The following is an 8,078-nucleotide window of genomic DNA, read 5'->3' as shown; positions in this document are numbered from 1 at the left end:
GGCCTTTCCATCCTTCCCGGTACGACTGAAGTGAAACGCATCAAAGCATCAACGTGTGTCGAATCTGAGCGGCGACCATGACGATGAAAGGAACTGACGCCAACGCTGTGCGTTCGTTTGCCTTTAATGGGGAGAATTTTTGGAAAGAAAAGCATTAGGGGTATTCATTGATTTAAGAAAAGCTTTTGACACTCTGCAACACTCCATCTTGATTTCTAAGTTAAGAACTTATGGTGTGAGAGGAATAGTATTGAACTGGTTAAGCAGCTATTTAGATAATAGGTTTCAGTATGTGCAGTGTTTAGGCAATTCATCTGATAGAATGAAAATAGACTGTGGGGTCCCTCAAGGTTCTGTTTTAGGACCAAAACTTTTTAATTTATATATAAATGACATTTGTGATGTGTCAAAAATGTTAAATTTTGTTTTGTTTGCAGACGATACAAATTTTTATTGTTCCGGAAAGAACTTGAAAGAATTGGCTAAAATTATGGTTATTGAAATGAAAAAAATTTAAAAATGGTTTGATGTAAATGAGTTATCGCTGAATTTGGAAAAAACAAAGTTTATGATATTCGGAAACCGTGTAAAGGAGGAAGAGATAGTATTATCTATAGAGGGAGTATTCATTGAAAGAGTGACAGAATTCAGTTTTCTGGGTGTAATAGTGGACGACAAGTTACCATGGAAACCTCATATTGAACATGTTAAAAAAAAGATGGCTAAAAGTATTTATATCCTGGGTAATGTTAGATATATATTAGGTTACAAGACAATGAGAATATTATATTTTTCATTGTTTCTACCCTATCTGAGCTATTGTGTTGAAGTATGGGGGAATACATACGTGACTAATATGAAACCATTATATTTATTACAGAAGCTTCGAATTATGCATAATGTTAAATATAGAGAACACACTAATAGTTTGTTTATAAAATCTAAATTGTTAAAACTAGAAGACAGTGAAATTACAGACTTTAACTATTATGTTTAGGGTGAAAAATAAAACACTACTTCTTAAGTTACAAAGTTTATTTGTATTGTGTTCAGAGAATGGGGACGGCAGAAGGAAGTTTTATTTTGAGCTCGAACCACACAAAGGCAAATGTGTCCAACAGTCACAGGCATAAGAAACTGGAATTCTCTCAGTGATCATCTTAAGTGTTGTATAAATGTTTCTCAATTTAAAATCTGCTATAAGAATAAAATGATAAACCAATATGAAGAAGTTGAAAAGAATAGAATTTAATTGTAGAAAAATGATCCTTTTAGTTTGATACTTAGTGGTATTGCTCATTGTTGAGTATATTGTTCTGTTTGCTTTGTTTTGTTATGTGCAGAAAATTGTCATAGTGTAATTTTGGTTGCCTACTTGTATTATCACAGATAGGGGGCAGGTATCAATAAGAATTTATTCTTCTTCCTGCTCCTTTTCATGCATGGAAACAGTGCTACTTTAATTGAAAGGAAGGTTGTGTATGGGAATGCATTACGGCTGTACCATGTGTGAAACAAAAAAATAAATAAATAAATCTTGACTTCTTTTAGATTCTTGAAAATGTTTCAGTGCTCTTCCGAAAAGCTTCTTCAGTTTTAAGAGCAACACAGAAGAGCCACCTCCACAGGACAAGACTCGGCTGTCCATCTGCATCTAAAGGTCAAAGGTCACTCTCTCGAGGATGCCAATGTTCACATTTTGGACAGAGAGGACAGATGGTTTGAAAGAGGAGTGAAAGAAGCATCTGTGTCCACCGTGAGCGACCATCTTTGAACAGAGGCGGGGCTTACGACACCAACTCTCTGCCATCTATAATCCAGTTTTGAGATCCTCCCCAGACGCCTTAACGCCCACTCACATCCTGGGCCATCTGACCTCAGGAAATCACATGATAGGGCGGGGCCAGGTTTCACAATGAGCTCACCTGAAACCCTGGCTGATTGTAACCTACACTCGTCTTCACACCTTGGCTCATGTGATTAGGTAGAGGATCATCAGGGGGTCCGTGACCCTCTTGGGGGGACACTCCCACGGGCTTAAATCTGACCCTAGAACTGAAGAAGCTTCTCGGATGAAACTTAAAGAAGTCCAGACGCTTTTCTTTTTAAAGTACCTAGACTACGATGACCTGGATGACTGAGAACCTTCACAGACATTCCTTATTTAAGTCTCGACCACAGACTGGTGGACATGGCTACCCTGAAGTCACCGAAAAAGTCACCCATTGGTTTGTGAAGTCCCATCTTGATCTGAGGGGGCTTTCTGTCACAGTCTTGCAGTTTCAGTATATCCTAATCGGATAATCGTCACATGTTCTGTTTAACGTTACCGAGAACAAGTGACTGAGAAAAACTCCTGTGGGAACTGTGTCGCCCCCTGGTGGCCCTTAAGAATGCAGGAAGTGAATTACGGTGACCAAACTAACTTCAACACTCAAAAGGAAGTAAAACACGGCATGTATCCAAGTATTGCAGTCATGTGATCATTAACCTTGTTACCTTGGCTGTGATATAGAAGAGTCAAGCGAAGTCATCCTGAGTCACGTGGGTGTGAAGGCTGCTCGATGACCATCAGGCAACCACCAGGGAAAACTGGATATTCCATGACCAGTTGGGAAATGGACGCTGGTGGTAGCTGAGTGAAATCAGTCACAAAGGATGCTGCACGGAAGATTTCCTCGGATAGTCCTGCTGGTTGCTAGCAGGCCACCAGTAGTTTGCTTCTAAGACGAGTCTACAAACATTCACCAACTACTATCTGAGTTGTAGTGTGAAGTGCAACATTTTTATACATGGAAACTTGTTTTTGTTGAATTTTCCGAGTGAATCTATTTATTTCACGGGTGTAACAAGTAATCTTCATCAGGTCCAGTCTGAGCGTCTTCTCACACAGAAACATCACATGTATATGACAACAACTATATCAGTTTTCTTACTGTGCTTTGCAGATGAGGAGGGATGTAAAGACACTTGTCCAGTTTCCTGTTTAAGTGGACAAAAATCACCATCTTCTCCTTTTTCAATTTCCGCTGCTCTGTGTCTGTCATCCATGTGCATGTTATCATTAATGGATCCATTTATAGACTGTACAAACAGCAGCGCTCATTTCCAGGATGCCCGCTCATCTTCATCTCATGTTTCTTTCATGTACTAACAGCTTCATCGCATGCAGCAGTGAGAGGATCAAAAGCAAATGTGAGATTTTGCAGATTAGTGGCTTAAAGTTCATCCATTAGTATCACATGATCCATATGCAGGTCTCCACAATCCGGTTGTTCAGTGATGACGCGACGAATCCTACTTCCGGGTCTAAAGTAGTCTGCGTTTAATATGGCTTTTGTGTTGTTAACATGTTTAATGTTTTGTATTTTCTTCTATTTGATCTCAAAAAGCTCCTAAAACAGTCAGTGATCCCTGTTGACCTCCCTCGGCTTTTATTACCGCTAATCATTTATTTAAGCTCAGTTTTTAAAACCTTACGATGTAACTACAGCCCAGCCCATGCAGCAGTATATGAATGACTAACCTCGTATTGTGGATGGATTATCTCAGTTGTTCTCCTGGCTGAAGTTTGGTCCTTTTACAGCATCCTGCCATGCGATTACATTTGTTCCTGACCACCGAGAACACTCACGTTAACTTTCATCCAGTGGAAAAAAAGTTAGCTTGTTTATATTATGCTAACATAGCTGTGTCGCTAGCGGTCACGTAGCACATCAATATACCAGCTAGCCCAACTTCAGTAACCCTACAAACGTCACTGCTGTTTAGTTTTCTGTCTTCATTTATGCTGGAAGTGATAGCAGAGCTGTACGTTTTAATTTGTTTCCAAAACCCCGCAGCCAGGACATGCTATATTGTATTTAGATAGAAGCTAGCGAGCTAACTCCCTGCTAACTTCTAACTCCGTTAAATGTCATAAATTCCGTTTTCATGGATGCCTGGATGTTAAACTCAATTGTTACACCTGGTAGAGCAGAACGCTGATCATTTTATTAAAGATGAAAGACTTTAGACAGTTTTTCAACTCTCAGTAATGCCATAGTGATCGTTTGATATATGGACCTGCAGCGGAGTTTAGACCCAGACACGGCTAGTGACGTCAGACTGAACATCCGGATAGCTTTCTGAGCATTAGCAATAACATTGTTGAAAGCATCCAAACGATGTCTCCCAGTTTTTCTCTGCTTAGTCTGAGATGTATTTGTGGAGATATGATGCAAAATCTCACAACGGTGACCCACAAATGTCTGGATCCACTAAAAAAATGAATCAGACCCACTCTCTAATCACTCAGTCACACCAAGGTAAAACGGGAAATGTTGGTGGTTAGCCAGAAATTAAAGTGAATCTTTAATACATTTGCAGTATTTGCAACAACTATCTGATTGCCCAGAGATTAAATGTGCAGTGAGCTCGAATTCTGGGCAACCACAAGAGATCTGATCACAGTGATTGCAAGGCTCTAGCATCTATGTCAGTTTGAGGGTAAATTGCTGTCCTGCAGCAACTGCGTCACAATTTGTGGAGCAATTTTTGAATTTGAGTTTCTGGCTCGAGTCTGAATGTAAGTAGCTCCTGTGAACTTCTGTGTATGTAGAAGACGTCAGATTGGCTATTTTCACCAGTTTATCACAAACAGATTACATGTAATTACCAACCTGATCCCACTCACTCACTGACTGATAGCAGACCGACTCCATCTTATCGCTGTTTCAACGTGATGCACCAAAGTCTCTTTGAGGATGACAGCAGACTGTGATTGGTCGCTGTTGGCCCCCAGGTCAAAGCACCCATCTCAAAGGTAACAAGGCTGCCAGCTTATTGCACACACAGTGATTTTGCCCATGGGACTGTAACATAAAGGTTTCCATGCAGACACCTACATGTCTTTTTGAATAGTCCTGCTAAAAACAAACCAAAATGGTCACATGACCTCCTCGTGGCGGTGCAGCTGCTCTAATAACAGATTTTTATCAAGAGTGAAAAAATACGCAGAGCCTAGAGACACGATCAAATCTCCCACTCTCAGTTATGCAGGTTACGAAAGGCTAAATGGTATAAATGTCAGCGTGGCCTCTCATTGGTCATGCTAATCGCAGCACAAAATGTGCGGTGATGGGCGGGGTCAGGAAGGCTGTTATCTGCAATTTAAACGGTGGCACGGCTCACCGCGGATCTGCGTCTGTCCGCTGTCCGTAGGCGCGTCCGTGATGCCCGTTTGCTAAAGTACACTGTGTCTGTGTGTCCTCCGGCTGGCTGAGCCAACTAATCAGTTATAATCAGGTAACCAATCAGGGCGCAGGTACACCAATTAGGGAGCGCCGGGGATCCTGGGAATATCAATTAGAAGAACTGATTTGGTCTAATTTAGAACAGCTGCTACGGAGCGCTCTGGGTGACGGCAAGAATTCCCCCTCTGCAAGGACGAGATGTGCACCTGACACACACACACACACACACACAGGAACAATACCATGTGGTAGGTCCACATATGAAAAGCAGGACATGTATGATATGAGCGTGTGTGTGGATGCACTCCTGAACCTGTAAACGTATGATTCTGTTCACGTTCTGTCCTGCAGGATGAACACACACACACACACACACACACTCGGGATAATAATCCTAACTATTTGCTCTGAGCAGCCGTGTGGAACCACTCTGAGCTCCGAGGACAAAGTCACATTCTCGCTGACGCTGTCTCCTCTTCACTCTTTTGTTCAGCCTCTCCTCTTCCTCACAGCCTCTCCTCTGCACCGTGCTGACTGCTCCAGACAATTAGAGCACTACATCACATACGGTGCATCGCCTCGGTCTTTAATATTTAAACATAATGTTCATTTGCAGAGAAGATAGCAGGCTGCAATGGAAGTGGTTGTTTTGTGGATGTGAAAAAGGACCTCGAGCAATTTCAGATAGATATTATTCTTATTATTTTGCCACCAAACGACAGTAAACATGTCACATCCCACTTCGTACAGTGCTCTTATTACTTTTTCCTCTTAAAATAATCTGATTCAAAGTGGCTGCAGCCGCCTGTGTCGCCACCCACCTGTCAGTCACAGAGGTCACGCCCTTAATACTGCAAACTCAAAACACTGCTCAAACCCAGTGACAGCATCAGGCTGTTACTTACCTGTTTGTTGCTTTATTAATTTCACAAATTTAATACAAAGTCGACAAATGAAATAAAAGTTGAAACATTTTGGTAACACATGTTACAGTATGACATCATGATATTATAGATGGATTTGTTTAGCTTTACATGAATTTGTTGCTAACTGTGGAAACCCACAGAAGAGTGAAGAGTAATAATAATAAACAGAAATAGAAGCAAAATAATAAAAAGTCTGAAAATGGAGTCGATGCAATAAATAAACACAGAAACAGACGCAGAGCCTTACTTTACTCAAGACAGTCTCTCTGGCCTCCCTAATGGAGTGTGCAGGGTGCTGTAATGGTTACCAGTATAACAGGTTGGCCTCGAGCCACTTTAACTCTCCTCGACTTTATTACGCCTAATGGTTTTGGCCGAGGCCGTATATGCTGTCGATCCAAAGTCCATAATGAATCCCTACTGCTAGCTTTTAGCCGCTGAGCTTTAGCTGGACGTTTAAATGTGGGAATCAGAGAGTTGTTTGTTGGGGTGTACCAAGTCCTCAGCGCCCTAACAAAGATAAACAGCTCGTCTCGATAACCTCTGTCAGTTAAATTTAGACAGCCCAGCAGCTCCCAGAGTGTGTGTGTGTGTGTGTGTGTGTGTGTGTGTGTGTGTGTGTGTGTGTGTGTGTGTGTGTGTGTGTGTGTGTCTCAGCCTGCACATCCCAGCAGTCATAATAGTACAGGGCTTATTTTTAGGACGGGGAGACTGAACACTCTGACAGAGGTACAACTTACTGAACACTGCTGCTGTTTTTATGTTAGCAGAGTCAGAAACACTTTTACATTTTCTTCTTCTTTTCTCTTTGAGCACGAAGATCTGTCCAGTGAGATCAGTGATCAGAAACATTCGGTCAGTTATCATCTACTTCATGCCAGCTTGGTTATCCAACAGCATCCACAATTCAATTCCATTTTATTTATGTAGCGCGACATCACAACAACAGTCACCTCAAGTCTGTCTTGAGGTGACCACAGACATGGATACTTGTCAGCATCCAATCGAAATCCTAGAATTTCACCGAAACTGGACGTTCTGGTAGCACAGTAACCTCACTGCAGCTATGGAGGTGACTGTAGGCAGACAGCTAGCAGCTACACCCACCTGTGTCACCAGAGGCCGCAGGCTGTAATCCAGACTGTTTATTTCTTATTGAGTGAAGTTGGAGATTTTGCTGCAGATTTATTATCACTCTTATTGGCTTTAACTATTTCCCAGACAAACTGAACCCTATTTATTCCTTTCTGCTGTGTGCCTGCATCAGAGTGTGTGCTTGTCTGTTCTTACTACAGAGTCCAGAGTGGGTGTGTTGAAGAAGTAAAGGCTTTGCAGCAGTAATTTATGGACTCTATCAATGCCCTTTCATGCTGAGTCGTATCATAATCATTTATTTGGGGGGGGTTGCAGTGTATTGTCGTGATCCATGTTTGTGGTGCAGCTGGTTTAAAAGCCTCTGAGTTGACGTATGCATGCACGTGCTGCACCGATGCTCTTTAGGAGTTCACAGCTATTTGTCACCTATTGACCGTATAGCCCATTTCCACTGATATGTAATCTCAGGGCTCCTTCCTGCTGCCAGCTATCTGCACTAACATACTATTAGTCTCACATGCACACACCTACACACAGCCACAGACTCGGTGATAAGTCACTCGGACTCTCTTTATTTGGCCTTCCTGCTCGCTGCTGATAATCAGGCAGCAGATAATTCTGCAGGAGCCATTATTAGCTTCTTGAACGCGAGGCTGCCACTGAACAGCAGCAGTGACACAAACAATATGACCTTTATATTCAAAAACACTTCTCGGTTAGCGGCTGCTTTCACCTCGGTGTTGCCGTGTGGGTGGGAATACTCAGACACATGAGCCTTTATTAAGATACTCTGCAGAGGCTCTGTGGGCAGAGCGAGGCAGTA

The sequence above is a fragment of the Rhamphochromis longiceps genome, linkage group LG5 (genome assembly GCF_057381845.1).
Source record: "Rhamphochromis longiceps isolate RC_006_pf linkage group LG5, R_longiceps_female_GT1.1, whole genome shotgun sequence".
In the NCBI taxonomy this organism is placed as follows: Eukaryota; Metazoa; Chordata; class Actinopteri; order Cichliformes; family Cichlidae; genus Rhamphochromis; species Rhamphochromis longiceps.
The sequence above is the reverse complement of the archived record's forward strand: the minus strand, read 5'-3'. Positions refer to the sequence as shown.